This window comes from Crinia signifera, chromosome 2 (assembly GCF_055691185.1).
Source record: "Crinia signifera chromosome 2, ASM5569118v1, whole genome shotgun sequence".
Classification (NCBI taxonomy): Eukaryota; Metazoa; Chordata; class Amphibia; order Anura; family Myobatrachidae; genus Crinia; species Crinia signifera.
The window spans coordinates 346,039,423-346,060,897 of NC_139218.1; the positions used below are offsets into that span (position 1 = coordinate 346,039,423).

Here is a 21,475-nt window from a genome sequence, read left to right on the forward strand (position 1 = left end):
ATTTGCTAATTTACGCTGATTACTACCAAACACATACACCTGAATGTAATAACCAATAATGCAGTCTATTAAGTCCAAACCATGATTTCACTACCTGCAAGCCACACACAGCACTCAAACACATTGGAAGCTTATCTTTCTATACTTCTCTACATTTAAAGGTTTGTTTAATTTAAGTTAAGAATCTTTGTAAGACCTGCTTATATATGCTAAGGTAGGTATTTGTTAAACAGTTAGACACATTCACTACGTGCTTTCATAGACTTTACACAGTAGCACACTCAATCTACACAAGTCGACATGTGTCAACGTGTTCACTCTAATACAAACATAGGTTTTGTATTTATGATACAATAACATAAACCAGATCTAACACCTACAAAGGATGTTTCAGCAATGTTTTAAGCCCATGCCCACTATTTTGCACATTAATTAATTCAATCAATTAATTAATTAATTTTCATAATTATAGTTGAAAGGCAAGATTTGCAGGTCCATATATGTGAAGGGTATGTCAGCGTACACGGACGTACGCTCACTCTCACGAGCGGTGACATAAGCTGACTTTTCTATTGAAAACAATAGGGACCCGTCCGTGCAAGCTGGCGTACGCTCAGATAGCCGCAAGAAGTCGGTGGGAAGACGGACGAGAGACGTCCGTAAACGGTGGTGTACGCTCAATTGTACGCTAGTTGTCGGAGTGTAAGGGCTGGCCCGTCCGTGTACGTTGGCGTACGCACAATTGTACGCCACTCCCCTTCGACGTTGTTTCTGGCCGTACGTATGCGGCTGAGTTGGGGGTGGACTTAACCCCAACGGCCGCGTACGGATAGCGTACGTTAATAGCGAACGTACGCATGTTTGGCCGCTCTGATCAGAATAACCTCCTCAGTGTGTGTTTACCTTTAATTGACCAATCGTTGCTCTCGGCCTCAACGTTAGCCTGGGGTGAGTGGTTGCACTTTTGTAAAAGTCCCGCAATAACCTTATTCCTAATTGGGTAAGTAAGTAACACAGCATTACATTTATCACATTTTGCTCGTTCTCTAATGATAGCTCAGAAATAATTTTTTCACATTTGATTGATAACAATAACACATTTATTGTATGTATCAAATTCAGAGGGACAGGAGTATGATGCGCAGCTGATTGTCTGCGCAAATCTCCCGGTCTGTACTCTTCTACAATCAGCTGCGCATCATACTCCTGTCCCTCTGAATTTGATACATACAACAAATGTGTTATTGTTATCAATCAAATGTGAAAAAATTATTTCTGAGCTATCATTAGAGAACGAGCAAAATGTGATAAATGTAATGCTGTGTTACTTACTTACCCAATTAGGAATAAGGTTATTGCGGGACTTTTACAAAAGTGCAACCACTCACCCCAGGCCAACCTTGAGGCCGAGAGCAACGATTGGTCAATTAAAGGTAAACACACACTGAATGTATCTAGAGTAACAAAATCCATGTGTAAACCTAGGCGCATTCCCGCACACTGACCGACAAAGGGTTAACAGATACAGCAGTCTCTACCAAAACAGGGAATTAACCCCAAGAAATCCTATAAATTTGCCTCTAATGAGCCCTAGTTAGAACAAGCCATTTGGCACACTAGGCACACATCATTACACGTATTAGTCTCATCATTGGACCAATCGAATCCAAACCAAAATCCCCAGGGCATAGCTCATAAGGTAAACAGCTCACTGCAAGACTGGTGTGAGATTTTGTGACACAGGCTACTTCGTCCAAAAGTAAGCCCTCTATTTTAAAAATATAAATAAATAAAAGTTAAGTATTATCTATCTAATCACCATATCAGAAGAGTGCCCCAAGAAAAGAGTCCTCTTTACTTCCCCATTTGTCTAACTGCTTGTTCGGACTCAAGGGAGCACCACCAACTGTATAGTGTCTTCTCCAATTGGGGATATAGACATACATTTTAGTTGGTACCAGGCGACCCAAGCCGAATCCCACTACGGAGGACAAGGATCTCACTTGAACCCCCCCTCCCTAGTGGGTAAAACTTAGTGCGGGATCCAAACAACACTATGTTTTATCTACCTACCTGTTGAATACAAACTAGTTTAACATGTCAATATTATATAGGAATTATTTAGAGGAAGAGGAGATGCTGCTTGGTTCCTTACTGATTTTAGTTTATTTTTAAACTTTGTTGTTGTTATTGTTGTTGTTATATCATCATTATTATTTAATAGTGGTGATTTTACATGATCCTTTTTGTTGAGCAATTCCCGCAGATGTTTTTTTTCAATGTACAGCGCTGCTTCATGTTAACATGCATGCATGGTAACATGTGTCATGATAGTGTGACCACTGGGGGCACTGTTAAATTGGTAGCCTGATAATATTATTTTTTTTATATATCAATAGAGGAATTAGGTTTACTTGGGTTCATATTTATTATAACGCAAATTTTTATTTTTTTTATTTTGTAGGAGTGGAGAATGGAAGAAAATGGGTGAGATTTATCAGGATGAGAGATTCAGAAAGTGAGAGATTTGGTAAGAAATCTCCAGTTTTTTTAAAGCGGCAATCATTTACACTGCAAAATCAAAATGGTTTTGCAGTGTACATGATTGCCGCTTTAAAAAAACCTGGAGATTTCTTACCAAATCTCCCACTTTTTCAATCTCTCATCCTATTAAATCTCACCCAATGAGTCTTAAAAAGATGAACCATTTGTGATCCAGTCAGTGCCGAACTTCCCATTAGGCACTTGCGGCACGTTCCTAGGGGCAGCACAAGTTTGGGGCAGCACATGTTTGGGGCGGCACATGTTTGGGGTGGTACTTGGATGCCTGTGATAGTACTGTCAGCCTAAATTGTACCAATAACTGCAAAATATCCACTGTATTGTACCATATTCTATCTGTAATAGAGCGTAAATGGCTAGGACATGCAGATACCACCCTTGTAAACTGTTCTACTCAGTAAATAGGTATACATAAGAAAATAAATGTCACAGTTTGTTTGTATTATTCCATTAAATTGACTATCATCCAATGAGGGCTTATAAGTAATCATTCAAAATAATACAAATAGGCGGGGGCCATTATTGTTGTGCCTAGGGGTGCCCTCACCCCTAAATTTGCCCCTGGATACAGTACTTAAATATTTCAAAGCAATATAAATGATTTGGGAGGTAATTCAGACCTGATCGCTGCTGCGGGATCCTGCAGAGCACTGCGATCAGATAGTCACCACCCAGACAGGGGGAAAACACGCCGCAGTGCAAGTTTGCGAATGACTTACGAAAATAGTGACCAGCTGCAAATCCATATGCAGTTCACACGAATGGTTTATCCACTGTGTGCAGTCTGTGCGTAATGCTGACCCTTTCACAAGTGTGCGATAGAAACAGGCTGATAGAGGGTGGAGCTGACATCATGCACCCTCCATGAAAACCCCTGTGTTTTGTCTGATATACCCAGAAACCGTCTGGGTGAGGCCCAACAACAACGACTTCCTGTCAGTCAAGTAGCGACTGGATTGCGATTGGATTCGATCTAGTTTTTGCAGATGTTCGGTTTCGCTACATTCCGTGCGCATTTGCAGTCATTGGGTAATCGATTGATATGCAAAATCGCACAATAGCGATCAGCTCCGAATAAACCCCATGCTGCTTGTATGCACAGAGGGATGTTCTACATTTAGGGATTAAATGAATTTTCATTCTGATTTATTTGCCCATTTGTTGAACCACTAGAATATTTCTGATTCTCCCACTGTTTGATCTTGTACCAAAATGAAATTGTTAAACATCAGTGTCACTCAGTGCCTGATGTACTAAGCTTGAAAAGTGATAATTTGGAAAGTGATAAACCTCCAGCCAATCAGCTCCTACCTGTCATGTTACAGACTGTTTGAAAAACGACAGGTAGGAGCTGATTGGCTGGAGATTTATCACTCTCTATTTTATCGTTTTTCAAGCTTAGTACATCTGGCCCATACACTGTTTGCCTAGTTGACATATTTCGTAATGTACTAAACAAACGCCCCAGTTTAATAGCTAACCCTTTATTTTACAGATGTTTATACCAGCGTCTGATGCAAATAAAGGCTCCGACTTTGTATTACACAATAGTTTCGGAAGGTTTCCACTAAATGTTGTTTAGCCAATCCTGGACCTTATCGGCATCTGCATGATACACTGACCATTACGTATGTTTGCAAGAGCAAATGAATTGAAAGCAATGCAATTAATGGTGAAACAAACAGCATACCTACAATGTAACAAATGAGTAGCTCATAATAATAACTGCTGTAATGGGCTCAGTGCAGCCAAGGCACAAAATCAATACGTCTCCTGGGGGACAGTATTATAATACAAAGAACAACACCTGGAGATAAAGAGAGAAATTCAGCCTAAGAGAGAAAGACAAATGTTCCACGATGGAACAATACACATGCTCAAAGGAACAGAGTGTGATTAAAAAGATGTGCCTAATATGCAGTACAGTATCAGGAAAAAACATAGATTTACCAGGTGTATGTGGTGTTGGCTGAACAGTAAAGAACGTAGGTATTTTGTCATGTTAAAATATGTTTGCAGCATTCAGAAATATAAATATGAGCTTCAACAAAGCTAAACGTAAAAATGCATCATAAACAGCAATACCAATGGGAAATACACGCGGAGCGATTCCAGGGCTATTTCTAAATGATCGCTTAGAAATTAAGCATGGACCGCTCCGTATGTATACCCTCGAGCAATGGCGATGTGCAGTCCAGCACGTTGCCATCACCTGAGCAGATTTATACTACATGCAGTATAAATCTAGATAGATCACCAGTTTTCTCATGGAGAGAACACTGGTCCGCACAGATCGCTCAGCACACATTGCTTGTGTGTCGCATGTGTGTCAGCGATATAATTTGAGCAATCTGTGCTAACCCACATCGCTTAGCAAGGGGCTGAAGTTGCCCCATGTGTATGGCCCATAACAGTGCTTTATTTTGGCATCACCAGTGATTTTTGTCTTAAGGTACTGTGGGGTTTTAGCATCAAACGGGTAGGCACAGGTGAGGATTTGGCACAGACTTAGACAGTGACATCACGGCTTGGGTCCAAAACAGGGCTTGCCTGAGTTTTATTGCAGCACTCAGAGCAAGAAACTAACAACAGCCTTTACACTTCAGGCAAAACAGAAAACAAAAACCTGCTCGTCTGAGCTCTAACTAAACAGAATAAACGTCCCTCTCTATACCAGGGCCACACTATGTGACACTGGACCCATACAGCAGATATAGATCAAGTAATGCAGTACTTACAGCCTTGTCTCTCTCTAGCAGCAGCTTACTGCCTCCAACACCCAGGGAGAGAGAGAGAGCCCTAAGGAGAGGGCTGACTCCTTTTTAAAGAATCAGGTGTTCTCCTGATTACCAGCCCAGGACAGAACACCCTTTGTAAGCCGGAGCTTACCACACAGATTGAAATAGCCTGCAGTCTATATGCCATAAGACAGGATTCTAGGGGAAAAGTACCTGCCGTCTATGACTTTCCCTGCCACTGTCTTACATACCCTCCCCCTCTGTTCGAACCTGTGGGGTCGGACACTGTCTGCCAACTGGCAGTATGTTCGGGATAGGGCATCGGCATTACCCTGAAGCCTTCCTGCTCTGTGTTCCACTGTAAATTTGAAATTTTGCAAATTGAGAAACCATCTCATGACCCTTGCATTTCTCTCTTTGGCTTGGTACATCCATGTAAGTGGGGAGTGGTCAGTGATTAATCTAACGGAGCGTCCTAAGAGATAGTACTTTAGGGATTCAAGGGCCCACTTGATTGCTAAGCACTCCCGCTCGACTATACTGTAGTTTCTCTCCGTAGGTGTGAGCTTCCTGCTCAAATATGTTACCGGGTGTTCCTCTCCACCAACTTCTTGGGAGAGGACAGCACCTAGTCCCACATCAGAAGCATCAGTCTGTACGACAAAAATTTTTTTTAAAATCTGGAGTGATCAGGACTGGTTGATTACAAAGGGCCACTTTTAATTCTTGGAATGCCCTTTCAGCCTCTGGGTTCCAGCTGACCATAACTGCCCTACCTCCTTTGGTAAGATCGGTTAGGGGCGCTGCTATGGTTGCAAACTGGGGAATGAACCTACGGTAATACCCCAGAATTCCCAAAAAAGCCCTGACTTGTTTTTTTGTCGAAGGACGAGGCCAGTCTTGGATAGCCTCCACTTTATTTATTTGTGGCTTTATTATACCTCTCCCGATAACATACCCCAGGTAACGTTTTTGGACCTCCCCAGATATGGCCTGTCTACGCGCTTCTGGTACTCTATAGGGTTTTAAGCGTACCCGAACTCCAGGTTCGGTGACAATGTCATGTTTTATGGCTGTGGTGCGCCCTGGAAGTTCTGAGAACACATCATAATTCCTTTGTACTAACTCTTTAGTTTCCTGCTTCTGGGATTTGGACAGGGTCTCTGACACCCGCACCTCTGGGCTATCACTAGAGGGGGCACTTACAGCTGTCAGAGTCTCTATGTCTTTCCAGGGTTTAATTAAGTTTACATGGTACAACTGTTCTGGCTTCCGTTTACCTGGTTGATACACTTTATAATTTACACTTCCCACTTTTTTATCTACCCGATACAGTAGATCCTGGTTAATGGCCATCTTTGGGAACTCTTTGTCAGCATTGGGGTATTGGGGCTCACCATTTATGACTTTAGGATTTTCCCTAGCTCTTAATAAGGTGGGATCTCTAAGTTGAGCAGTCCCAAAATTATCACGTGACATCTCTAGCTCAGGCATGTCACATGCTTCTTCCTGCTCCTCAGCTTCACCTGCAAGAACAGCTAGGGGAAAACGGTCAGATTCAATAGTGGTCACCCCTACCGTTTGAACCTCAGTATCCTGATCAAAAGGCTCAGGACTAATCACAGGGCACACATTCTCATTATTAACAGCATTTCTAGTGCAGTGTACATTCTGTTTCCACAAGTCCCAGAACAATGGGAAGTCTCTTCCCAGGATCACACTATGCATCAGGGTCTTTACCACGCCCACTTCATGGGACACAGTTCCACAAGTACTCTTTAGCTGGACTAAAGCTGTGGGATACTCCTTGGTGTCCCCATGTATGCACAAGACCCCTATGTAACGTCCTGTGAGTGTCCCAGGGTCTACCAAGCTGGCATGGATGAGTGTAACTAAACTCCCAGAGTCCAGTAGAGCCGTCCCGGGATAACCATCCACCTTTACATGACATATTTGCTGTCCAGTTTCTGACACAGTCTCAGCAGAGAAAACAGAACGTGCATATAAAGAGCTTCGCCAGGCTGTATCACACTCCATTGGCTCAGAAGTAAGGGGGCAATTGGCAGCAATATGCCCAGGTCCATGACAACGCCAACACTGTATGCGGCCCCAGTCTTTTTGCGACCCAGGTTTGGACCCTACTGTCCCTTGGGAACGCCTCTCCACTGTTTGTTCCCCATCTAGGCCACCTCCCTTTACAACATTATTCACCCCTCTAGTAAACGGAACAGTCTTACCAGATGATCCGGCCGCTTTGCTGTTCTTGAGGGTGGAATGTCCAGGAGGCACTTCTTGGAGTAGATTTTCAGTAGCTCTGTACCTCTCAACCAAGTTGACAAGCCCCTCGGCATCATTAGGGTCACCCTGACCGACCCAGCGCTGAACCTTTGGAGGTAAGGAACAACGATACTTGTCCAGCACGACTCTCTCCACGATCTGCGCTGGTGTAGACTCCTCTGGCTGTAGCCATTTCTTTACCAGGTGGACCAGGTCATACATTTGGGACCGCGCAGGTAACTGTTCAGAAAAAGTCCAGTTATGCACCTTCCGGGCACGCACACTCATGTTTACGCCTAAGCGAGCAAGGATCTCTCCCTTGAGTTTCGCGTAGTCGTTAGCATCCTGCTCACTCAGATCAAAATACGCCTTTTGTGGTTCTCCAGTTAGAAAAGGTGCTACCACACCTGCCCATTGATCCACGGGTAACTGTTCACGCTCTGCTACACGTTCAAACACCGCAAGAAAGGCCTCTACATCATCCGTGAGAGTCATCTTTTGCAGAGATTTCTGTACTGCAGCCCGTGTGGTTGGAAGCAAGGGTTGGGGTGTTTGCACAGTCTGCGCCACACTCTTAGCCACATTCTGTATTTGCTCTTGTAATTGCAGATTAATTTGCTGCTGTTCCTTTAAGGCTAGTCTGTTGGATTCAAGCAGCAAAACATTGGTTTCAGCCTGGGCACGCATGGCCTCCTCATGCACCTTTTGCTGACATGCGTTTGCCTGCACCAAGTGTTTTAAAAGGTCCTCCATTTTAACAGTCTCCTGTTGCAGTGTTACAGCAGCCTTTAGCCAGGACATGCAAGTATCAGTGCACTCCAGACACTCACTTGTGGCTGGTTGCCTTTAGCAACAACTTCCAGCTTGCTGTAGCAAAAGTCCTATAGTTCGATGTATGTCTCTTTAAGTGAGATGCCTGCTCGCATTCTCCACCATATGTGGGGTTTTAGCATCAAACGGGTAGGCACAGGTGAGGATTTGGCACAGACTTAGACAGTGACATCACGGCTTGGGTCCAAAACAGGGCTTGCCTGAGTTTTATTGCAGCACTCAGAGCAAGAAACTAACAACAGCCTTTACACTTCAGGCAAAACAGAAAACAAAAACCTGCTCGTCTGAGCTCTAACTAAACAGAATAAACGTCCCTCTCTATACCAGGGCCACACTATGTGACACTGGACCCATACAGCAGATATAGATCAAGTAATGCAGTACTTACAGCCTTGTCTCTCTCTAGCAGCAGCTTACTGCCTCCAACACCCAGGGAGAGAGAGAGAGCCCTAAGGAGAGGGCTGACTCCTTTTTAAAGAATCAGGTGTTCTCCTGATTACCAGCCCAGGACAGAACACCCTTTGTAAGCCGGAGCTTACCACACAGATTGAAATAGCCTGCAGTCTATATGCCATAAGACAGGATTCTAGGGGAAAAGTACCTGCCGTCTATGACTTTCCCTGCCACTGTCTTACAGTACCCAATGGTATTGAGTATTGCCATCATGTCTTTTTCCATATACATTTATGATTATGATAATTAATAATAATATTTTTATTAATATAGGGGTAGGGGTAGTAGGGGTATGCGAAGAACGCTGTCGGCAGGGGTGTGGTGTGGCTCTAGAAGGGTGATATCCATCCGCACCGCCCTAGTGACGCCAGCCATTGATGGCAGGCAGTGCGGGAGGTGGAGGTGCGGAAGACGGAAGTGGGGCGGGAGCCGAGGACACTCTGCAGTGACTGTGGAGACGCTGCTGACAGTGCCGGCATCCTCCTAGCGCGACGGCAACGGCACAATGCTTATGTGGCCGCGGCCTGGCAGTGCTGTGCATTCCGGAGCCGCAGATCAGAGGAAAAAGAGCCGCATGCGGCTCGCGAGCCGCGGGTTGGCCACCGCTACTCTAGGGTTCCGTGATTTAAAAAAGTTTGGGAACCCCTGCAGTACAGGAACAATGAAGTACAGAAAAGCTTTTCATACACTATACTTAAAGTGGTGCTAAGAGGAGAATTACTTATACCCAAATTTAATTTACTGTATATACAGTAATTTGTGTTTACTTTGTATCCTCTGGATACTATATATGATTATTTAAAACACACTTTTATAATGAACTTTATTAAAAGCTATATTTGAAATAAATTATACTGTACATAGTCTATTTTTCCCTTTTTCTGTAGTACTGTACATACAGTACTGACTAATGGGCGCATCACATATCACAATATTTGGTTGTGGTACAGTATGTGGGATTTTGTACACTGGTTCAACCCGGGGGGGGGGGGGGTTGAACCAGTGTACAAAAGCTGAGACCCTTTGAGAATGGCGGTCTGACTCCACAGATACATACCAAGCTGGTGCCTTACCAATTGTCATCTCTTACCCGTTTAAACAATCTGAGCAGCCAGGCAGCATAGCATTCTATACCTGCCTCCCAAGGAACTACAGAGATACCAGCCCGCCCCTGCTCAAGGCGCCTAGAATTATGCAGCCCTAGGGCAGACGACCAGAGCAATTTAATTTTAATCCCATTTCCTTCTGATGTGAACCCAGGGCTATTGCACATTAATCCTCAGGTTCTGAGTTAAGTGCATGATGCGCGAGACTTGCCCACTATTAGTGATGTCCGGGAGTGTCACCTGATTTTTGGGAGCCTCCTGGCCATTCCGGAGGAATAGGCAAGTAGGTTTGATATTTAACATTTTTTAAACACAACAGTTAAGAGGTGATTGGCTGAAGCACCATTTATTGTACGTAGAAAGTGATGTTGAAGTAGAATTGCATCTGCACACACTTTAGAGTATCATAGCCGACATTCGCGTTTGCGTATTTACGTAAAGTGCGCAAGGAGGGAGCGAGAGATATATGCAATTGTTAATGGCAGTTATAATGTTACACATAGGGCCTTATTCTAGTTTACTCTTAGAGGCAAATTGCTTCTTAGCTGGACAAAACCATGTGCACTGCAAGTGGGGCAGATGTAACAGGACTTGTGCTTGTGATGCTGTAGTAACTCAGATCCCAGAAAGAGAACTTTATGATGTTGGGATGAGCTTCTGCTTTAATGTTATAGAGTGGACAGGTAATGGCTTACTCAAGAACAATTAACTCCAGCATATGTTATGCACAATGTTTCCTAATATTGGGTAATGTCCAAAAAGTATAATATTGGAGAAGTCAAATCACCTTAAAATACCTATTTTAAATTATTCCAATTTTCTGTCTGTTTGCCATGGAAACAAAGGTTTCAGGTTGGCTCGCAAAGCACATATGGTTTGCTAATGGAAAAAAACATGTGCACTGCAGGTGGGGCAGATGTAATATGTACAGAGAGAGTTAGATTTGGGTGGGGTGTGTACTTCAAGCTGATATATCTATATTGCAGTGTAAAAATAAAGCAGCCAGAATTTACCCTGCACAGAAATAAAATAACTCACCCAAATCTAACTCTCTCTGCACAAGTTACATCTGCCCCACCTGCAGTGCACATGGTTTTGTCCATTAGCAAAACAAATGTGCTTTACGAGCCAACCTGAATCACCCCGAAAGTGCTGGTAGAATGTAAATACAAGAAAGATGCTTTCACCAGCAGCAATAGACGTGTTTTTTTTCTTTAAGGGTATTTAACCTGTGGAACCTCTTGCCACAGAGGCGTAACTCTGGAAGGCAATGGATTTATCTCCCACCAGGCTCCTGCTCCCACGGGGGCACCTCTCCTCCCCTGTAACATACCTCCCAACTGTCACGATTACAGCGGGACAGTCCCGATTTTCGGGTCCTGTCCCGCTGTCCCACCCGCGGCAGGCATTGTCCCGGCTTCGCCGCGCGAGTGTCCCTATTTCTTCAGGTCAGAAGTTGGGAGGTATGCTGTAATACCCCTTTCACACCAGAAGCAAATTATCAGGTTAAAGCTTATCTGAAAAGCCCGGGTTTTTCTTTGGTGTGAAAGTATCAACACGGGTCTTAAATCCCTGCACTCTGACCATGCTCTTGACCAGGGTTGGTGAGCCCGGATTTAAGACCTATGTTGACCCTTTCAAACCACAGAAAAAACCCGGGTTTTTCAGAAATATCCCGAGTTGAAAAGCTTTAACCCGGTAATTTGCTTGTGGTGTGAATTGGGGTCAGGCTGCACCCGGCAAAATGACCCGGCACTCAAAAATGCCAGGTTGCCAGTGTGAAAGGGGTATATGTTTAAATCATTTAATTGAAAGCCATGGATAATGCTTTTGTGGCTGACTCCCCCACCTAGCTGGATAGACGTCACACTCTCTTTATTACAAACATAATATACATAACATACATGTACACATGCATACATATATTTATATAAGGTGGCATGTGTGTGTGTGTGTGTGTGTGTGCGCGTTTGTGGGGATGGGGCAACAATACTTATCTTGCCTCCAGGCAGCTGGGATGAACTTATGCCACTGCCTTGCCACGTGAGATCCTGATAGCACATGCATCCATATAGTCATTTAAAAATGTGCTTGAAGCATCTCTTACAAGAGCGGGGACAATTGAAAAATGTACTAAATAACACAATTGAACCAAATATATTACAGTATAATATGAAACGGTGGCAAATACAGACACGTATAAATACAGTATTGCAAAGCTATTGTTAGGGCCTTCTGCTCAGTGGCAAACGCAGGATTTTCAGAAGGGGGTTTCCAGAGGGGCGGAGCAAAGCACGGAGATGGACACTTAGGTGACCCAGTATATGCCGGGTCAGTTAAAGTATTATAGATAGACCAAATGTTTATAAATAATAATATATATATATATATATATATATATATATATATATATATATACATACAGGGGCATCAACAGCAGTGTAGACCCCTGGGCATAGCAATGTATTGGGGCCCCTACCGATCCTCCAGCGGTAGGGGTGGGGGAAGCTTTGATGACCCGCGGGTGGTAGGGGGTATTATGTCAACCGCTCAGCATGTAGGGCCTGGATCAGTAATTTCCACTAATTACCCCTTTACTGCACAGATAGTGGGAGATGGGGTGGGAGAAGGGGGCATTGGGCTGAATGAAGGGGTCCTGATACATAACTTCCAGGGTGGTAGAGGATGTTTAATATGCAGAGGAGGGGTGTATAGTGGAGTGGGCTTATTCATAATTTTCTGGTGGGATGACAGCTTGCTTGACTGCAGATATCTCCAGTTGCCAGAAATAGATTTCTTAGATTTTAATGGAATTAAAAACTAGAGAATCCCAAATACCTACCAAATGGTATTGGGGACTAGGGGATCAGAGTTCAGGAGGCAGAGCAATCTGCCAATGAGCATATAAAACTACATACCAGGTGTGTGGAGCTAGAGCAGTAACCAGCTGCTGGAAGGCTGATATCTCAGAAAAACTCTAAGTCAGACAGAACCTGAAATATCTGACTGGGAAAAGCAATTAATAGGCTTGGATGGGGACCACTGCTTTGAAGTCAGATATCTCCAGTTCCCAAGGGCCGATTTTTACAATTCTTATACCCATGGAAAGAGGGGGCCCTCAGCTTTCAGCCTAGGGTCCATAGACTCCTGGGGGGGGGGTTTCTGGGTAGTCAGAAACCCCCCTGCGTGCGCTACTGCTGCTGGGTACACACCAGAAGCATTTGGCCTCAATTCCCCCAATATCGATACAACCTAGACTGATTGTATGTAAATTAGGCATGTTTTATATCCGATTCCGATCTGATGTGCGTTCCTGCTGGTCGTTTGATCATTTTGCAGATCCTACCTGCTGCAGTCACGATTTAAAAACAACCCCTTCAACTGGGTACCACTCGGAATCGGATTGGAATCAGATCGGATGCAGATCGTGAGCAGATCTTGTGACCATCATATGGTCGTCTCACAATCTGCCCACGATCATGATCATTCTGGTGTGTACACACGTTGTATTCCATTAGTTGGGCTGCAACTAGGGGTGTCCAAGTGGTCCCATTACACACTGCACAGGGCTCAGAAGGGAGGGATGGCGGCAGTGGCGTCTCTATAATTTTGATCATACATACCCACGGCAGGAGCGGTGCAGAAATCGGTGCAAAAAATGGCACAGCGGCCATTTTTAAGGTGATCTGTGCATGCGCAGTGGAGTATGAGTGCTCTAATGCTCGGACTACACAACGCAGCAGAGGTTTGTGCATGCACAGTAGGGTCTCAGCACTACAGCGCTCAGGACCCACAGCTCCGGTGCCGCTCCCGGCAGAGAGGAGGGGGGCTGGCCCAGGGGGCTGCACACGGGACTCCTCCATTCTTAAGACGCCCCTGGATGGCCGTGACACATCCAGTGCCCAGATTATCCTCTGGGCAGTGCTACACTTCCCAATGCGGGTACCCCTGATCCCTCTGCACAACATCACAATGTCCTGCGCTGAGGTAGAAGAGTAAGCAAACTGCTGCCGTGTTATAGCGCTGGCCATTCATATAAAGCAAAACAAAGAGCCATGTTTTACATCATACTTGGTTGGGATTTGCAGAACTCACAAAGTTATTTATTGGCTCAGCAGTAACTGTGTGTAATGTATTTTCCTGCAACCTATCTTGGTGCAATTTTTTTGTTCTACAACACACTATTGGGGGCTATTCAGAACGGCTGCAAATTTGCAGGCCAGGCGATTATCAATAGACTGCACATGCGTGTGGTACGCATGTGCTGTACCAACCTGTGATAAAATCCTGCTACTTTTTTGATCGCTGGCAGTATGCAAGTTGATTGACAAGATGCCAGCGTTTTTTTGTTAGTCCATTTTCTGGGAGTGTCAGGAAAACGCAGGTGTGCTCAGGCATTTGGAGGGGGGGGGGGGGGGGGGGGGGTGTCGTCAGCTCCGGCCCCGATCAGCCTCTTTCTATTGCACTGGCCGAGAAGGTCCTGGGTTATGCACAGACTGGAAAAATCATTCCATGGTGACTGAGACTTGCACAGGGCGGGATTTCTCTGTGTCTGATTGCAGGGCTCTACTAAATTACCCATCAGCAATCTGGTCTGAATAACCCCTATTGGTTCCCCGGCATGTCCTGCACTTCCAATTCTATACTTTTTCCGCTATTGCTGCAAGGAATAGAACACAATACATTTACTTTGGCCTATCCTAAGGGGAATTACATTTGAAAAATATTCAAACTTCCATTATCCACGTGAATTACATTACTTGCTAATGAGCATTTATAGTGGAACTGTTGTTCCTTATAAAACCCCACTGGAGCCTTTAATACATCAAGATATTAGGTTAACAATGTGATAGAAAGAGACATTCCAATTACTGTTCTGTTCCTGTACACAAAGGGTCAGTGGATGGGTTTTTATATTTATGCCACAAGAATGCCTACTGGGTCTGACTCATCTCACCTATTTGTAGCTGAACATGACAAATTTAAGAGGAAAAAGTCTAGATTTTTTCAATAAAATGCATGGCACCTTTATATGGCCCATATTCTGGAAACGAACATGTGGGACATGGAGTTTGTTCTCTCTCTCTCAGAGGTATTATTATATATTAGATTAACATAGACCATAGACTCTATTCGCATCCAACATATACATATGCCGACCCTGCCGGGAACAACCGAGAGGCTCCTGAAAATTGGGAGGCCCTTCTGGACTTTGAAATGACAGACAAGAATTCTCAGCCCCCCTCCCCACACACACACACACACCACCACGGTTATCCACAAGTAAAGTGGATGGTCCGGGTGACTGATGGCGCTATTCTGGCTGAATCACGTTATCATATACACACCATCTGCTTTGCAAGAATTCGGCAACTATGGTCCAACAACATAAAAAGGTCCAACAACATTATACTGTAGGTCACAGTATGTGACTTATAATGGTCACATACTGTTAGCAAAAATATCTAGTTGTTACACTATGAGTTCATTCCAATTGCCTGCAAACTGGAGGGAGGAAGATTCAGGGGAAATTTGAATTACTTCACAGAAAGAGTAGTAGATAAGTGGAATAGCCTCCCATCAGAGGTGGTAGAGGCAAATACAGTAGTACAATTTCAACATGCTTGGGATAGGCATATTGATGTCCTTACAAAAAAAATAAGGATCAAATATGGTTTGAGGTAACATGTTTAAAAAAGGGGCAGACTAGATGGGCCAAGTGGTTCTTATCTGCCGTCACATTCTATGTTTCTATGTTTCTATGATAGGTGTGAAAAGTGCACAGAAATGCTTGCTGCCTCATAGAACACTTTTATGCAAAGTCGGGTTGGGTTCAGCCTGTGAAGGGTGCCAGCATTAAAAACCTGCGGTAATGGCTCATCCCACCCTTTGTAGGCAATAGATTGACTCCTATGATTGACACAACACATAAAATAAGTACAATTCTGACTGGAATAATTGCATTTGAAGACGACCAGACCACATTTTCAGTCACATTATTCTGGGAATATAAATAATTCAGAAACTTTCACACACTTGCACATAAATGCAGGCATAGATCCACTTACATATAATTATACACCATATGCATAACACACAAAGGTGCTGATGGTGAGCTGAGTGTGGGCCGGCTTTCAGACCGAATCTCGCATCCGCATCTGCAGGTGTTTCACATTACTTCAATGAAACAAAACCTGATTTTCTCTGCGAAATACAGGACAAGTACATGATGCACAGAGTAATGGATGGGTGGCTGTTATTCTGAATTGCTGAGAGCTAGGTGCAATCATACTGCTTAGCTGAAGCATCATTTCCAAAAACAAGATTTTCTTTTACAGAATGAAGGATTGGAATGAAGTAGCAGCTATGTATATACAGGGCGTTCCTGGGTTTTCCAGGGACTGCAGCGCTTTTTAAACCACACACACAGGGGGTAATTTGGTTGATTCGCAGCCTTGTTAGTCCACCGAACCCTGCCTTGCGAATGGTAGGCTAGGGCCACCCACTCTCAAGGGCGACTCGCTCACATGGGTTTGCCAATGGATGTTATACAGTAACATCCATTCACAGGGCAGGGGGAACCCCCACATCTTTCGATGGTCGCTGGCCATCGAAAGATGTGGAAGGTGCACACATATAAAAGTGACTTTCAAGTCCCTTACATGTGCGTGCACGCTGGGAAGGAAATAAGCGGGTAGCTGACATCCAGTGGGAAGGAAATGAGCGGTTAAATCGGGTCCATTGTATGCCATTATAATGGCATACAATGCGACCAATGCGATGGACACGATTTTACATAGGAACCAATGTTAAATGGCCCCCATACCAAATTTTTGATTGTATACCCACCCTGATGGGTAATTTGTATGTCAAATGCCCCCCCCCCCCCCCATTGTTAAGGCCACCCCACGATGAAAACCAACCCGAAGCGTGGCGAGCGCAGTGAGCCCCGCGAAGGGACGCGTAATACCTGTGAAGTAATGCGCGTCCGCTCGCCACGCTTCGGGCTCAGTGGCGCGCTACGGTCGCCACACTATATAAGATCAACTCCGCGATAGTGGGGGTATGAAAAGGTCGGAGGACGCGTACCGCCGCCCCTCGCGGGCTCACTGCGCTCGCCATGCTTCGGGTTCACGTTGATCGTTGCGTGGCGTTAACAATGGGGGGGGATTCAATGAAAAATGGGGTCTGGGGGGCATTTAACGGTACTGCTTTCCTAGCACGGCGCCCGTCTCATTGAATCAATGCGATGGACCCAAATTTTTAATCTCATGGATCTTATGCATCCATAAGATGCATGAGATCCATGAGATAAAAAATCGTGAGCCCCCAATAACCATTGTTAACGCCACCAGCACTATCAACACCAACCCGAAGCGTGGCAAGCGAGGGGCGGCGGTACGCGTCCTCCGACCTTTTCATACCCCCGCTATCCACGTCGGCGTGGAGTTGACTTCATATAGTGTGGCGAGCGTAGCCCGAGGGGACGCGGACTACTTTACATGTATTCCGCTTCCCCTCGCGGGGCTCGCTGCGCGCGCCACGCTTCGGGCTCGGTGGCTCGCTGCGCTCGCCACACTATATAAAATCAACTCCACGCCGACGTGGATAGTGGGGGTATGAAAAGGTCGGAGGACGCGTACCGCTGCACTCGCCACGCTTCGGGTTGGCGTCAATAGTGGGGTGGCGTTAACAATGGGGGGGCCATTTTACCCATGAGGGGGGGGTTAGTAATTAAAATTGGGGGTTTGGGGGCTTTTTACATTGATTCCAATGTAAAAATCTCGTCGATCGTGTCGATTGCATCATCTCATGCATCTTATGCCGCACAAACACATAAGATGCATGAGATGCTTGAGATATCAGCCCCACACATACAATCTAGATCGTGGGCGCCGTGCTAGGAAAGCAGTACCGTTTTAACATTAGGGCCAATGTAAAATCGGCTCTCAGGGACCATTTAACATTGGTTCCAATGTAAAAAATCGGGTCGGTCGGGTCGATCGGATCGCATGCGATTGGCCCGATTTTTGCAACCCGATGCATACAATTAAAATCGGTGGCGCCGTGCTAGGAAACAAGTAACAACAAAAGTTTAAATAAAAGTCTCTAATTTAGAGTCTTCTGTACCATGTTACGGGAAGTTAGGTGAACAGTACATGCAACAAAAATGGGAAAGTTTCCAGTTCTAATGGAGCCATGCTAAATTTGGTGTATCCGGATGATAGGTAGACAGTATAGATAGACAAAACATTGACATTGGCAAAAAGTCGACAGAAATAAATGTCGCCATTGGCAATGGTCAACACATAAAAGGATGACATAAGTTTTTCATGGGTTTTTTTTCTTCATATTTTGGACTTATTTATACTGTACTATCCACATGTATTGGGAACAGTAAAGGCCTGGCACTGAAGCATGGCCGGTGAAGTGAGCCATGCCAAGCTATACGCTGCACCAGTTGGGGGTTCACATGCTCAGGTGTCGACATTGACACCAAAAGAGTCAAAAATGATGTTGACATTTTAATGTGTTGACCATAGCAATGCCGACCTTTTGCTTTTGTCAACCTTTGACACTTTATGCATGTTGACCTTTGTCAATGTCGAACTAGTGCACATCGACTTTTTGTCAATGTGGACCTTGGAAATGTCAACTTTTTGGTTTAGACCTGTTGACTCTCTATCTAGACAATGTTGACCCTTTAATCCACCGGTTTAAATTTGGTATACGGCAAACTAATGGGGTAAATACATTAGTCGAGTATCGGGGCAATTTCCCATTCAGGGAGATCCAAACTGTTGGAAACGCTCGATTTGCCGCTTCCGACCAAAAAGTGTTTGGGATCAACAAGTTGGGAGTCAGTTTACCATCGGCAGAACAGGGATTTGGGCCATACAGTAGATGTATGTCCTGCATTAGTAGGGATATATTTTTTAATTGTGCAGATGACACACTGTGGACACAAACCATTTCCAGATCGTATTGAATGTCATAATTATAATAGGCATACCCTTCAAAGGTATTGGTGTATTATCTATGGGGATTTACCATAATATGGTCGTAATCTATATAACAATGATAAATATTGATGCCATATGGGGGTTCCGGTCTGTTGTTCGATAGTAATTAGGTTGACAGTCAATAAGTAGACCATTATTGGTCGACAGGCAATAAGTCGACACATGAAAAGGTTGACAGGTTTTGGGAAGACGTTGACAAAATGTTGACATGGAAATGTTTGAAACAGGAAAAAGGTTGACATGAGGTTTTCATGAATTCGACATAGACACCGATAAAAGGGAAAAACTCAAATCGACATTTTCCTGTTTCAAACATTTCCATGTCAACATTTTGTCAATGTCATCCTAAAACCTGTCAACCTTTACATGGGATGACCTAGTTTGACTAGAAACTTGACTGTTTCTCCTATAAACACTTTCACCAAACCTGTGGGGGTTTTTTATGCTTTTTTTTTTGGGGGGGGGGGGGGGGGGGGGGGTGCGCAACCTAACAGGATAGCCCAAAAACAAATATTAAAGAACCATTGGGACAAATTGTGAAAAATTGGTAGTTTTCTACTCCTGATGTGTCTTTTCCTGTAATTGCATACCCCCATAGATGTTATACACTTAGTGATTGACCCATATTAGAAGTGAGATCAAAATGATCATGAAACACATGAAAAAGCACAAATCTGTCTGATATAATTGGCTTTGGAGATGATCAGAGCATTTTCTCATATTAAGCTGAAAAGCAATATAAATAATTCAGAAACATTCACAGAATATTACACATATGCAGGCATAAGTACACATATGGTCCCCATACAAAACCGATATAATGCTGCAATTTCCTAACACCCAATGTCCGGGTGCAAAAGTGAAGTCTGGCACCAGGCCCCACCCTCAGATCCCTGTGCCCACGTGACAGCATTGCTTGCTCACCCCTCCTTATAGACTTGGTTCTGTCCTTGGTCGAAAATGGACCGCTACAAGCTTTACTGCTGCAATAGCACAAGCTTTCTTTCTAATGAATAAAACCCTACTCGTGTGTGAGTCAATTGGGGAATACAAGCAATACATTCCAGCAAAATACAAGCTATACTTGCCTACTTTAAAAAAACTAGTTTCAGAGAGATTATAGTTGGTAGTAGAATTTTGCACTGCTCCCTGTTGGGGAGGCGTGTCATGTTCCACCCAAAGGGCGTGTCTAGTTCAACATATGGATTGTATGTGCTTAATTGCTTGTTGCAGATATTTCTACATAACAACTATATAGTTTAGGACATTTAGTATTGATAATAACATTGCCGCCTGCAATATTGTATTTATTTGTTTGCAACTATTTGCTGTAATGTTTATTTTTTTCTAACTCAGCACAATAACTATGGTAATAAATGTGATGCCTATGCAATAAATTCCAAATGCAATTTAATCATACTTGCCTACTTTTGAAAAAGCATATCAGGGAGATTGCGAAGGTGACACCTAGAAGCGCAGACATGCAGTGCCAGATTAAGCCTTCGGGGGGCCCGGGGCACTTTAGACAGGGGGGCCCCCTTGCACTTGTCATTACTGGCCACAAACTGCATGGGAGAATATTACACTGTCAAAACACAGAGTAAAGGCAGTATAAACTTGGTCAATGGGTAACTGCAGGGGATATATAGATATAGATATATATAGATATATATATATATATATATATATATATATATATATATATATATATTATATATATATATATATATACATACATACACATACACGTAAATACATACCAAATGCAAAGCCTGTGTTTGTCCCTCTGCACCTTACTCTGTAGGAGACCTCACAGTCCCAGTGCTGCCTCTTATTAAAAACCCTCCCATGACTAGGCTGCTGCTGTTCTCCATGGGTCTGAGAAGCATGTAATGAGCTCCACCAATCAGAGCTCAGCACAAACCTCTCAGCCTCTGCCTTCTGGTTCAAAGTGTCATGGGACTTAGTCAACTCCCAGTAATGCACTGCACACTTGTGCAATCAGTGTGTCCTGGCTCCCGATGCTCAGCACCATTAATCATTGTCACATTGCCAGATAGGTGAAGCTGCAGCACTAGCCCACTCCCATGCACAAAACCTTTAGCTTAAAAAAAAAAAAAATTGAAAAATACATGCCAACCACAGGGGGCCCCTAGCTAGAGGGGGGCCCAGGGGCACTGACCCCTTGTGCCCCCATTATAATCCGGCCCTAAAAACATGTACTGCTACATACTGTATGAGAAAAGTATCAGAATATGACTTACATACAATGTAGATGAGCCCCACAGCAGTTAGTAAAATCTACTGTACTATTGAAAAAAAAATACACCAACAATGTTGGTGTTGGTGTAAGGGCTTTTTCATGTATTGTGTTTTACAGGTGGCTGAATGTAAGTGACCATGAGAAACATTCATTTAAATGCAGTAAGTCATATGAATCCATACTTGTCTACATTTTGTCAATCCTCTCCGGGAGGAGCCCAGA

General features: G+C 44.0%; 1 protein-coding gene across 3 annotated transcripts in view; it reads left to right on the forward strand.

The window, feature by feature from the left end:
• Positions 1 to 21,475, forward strand: part of ASIC1 (acid sensing ion channel subunit 1) — a 242,858-nt gene that overhangs the window by 9,478 nt on the left and 211,905 nt on the right. The gene's annotated exons all lie outside the window — the stretch shown is intronic.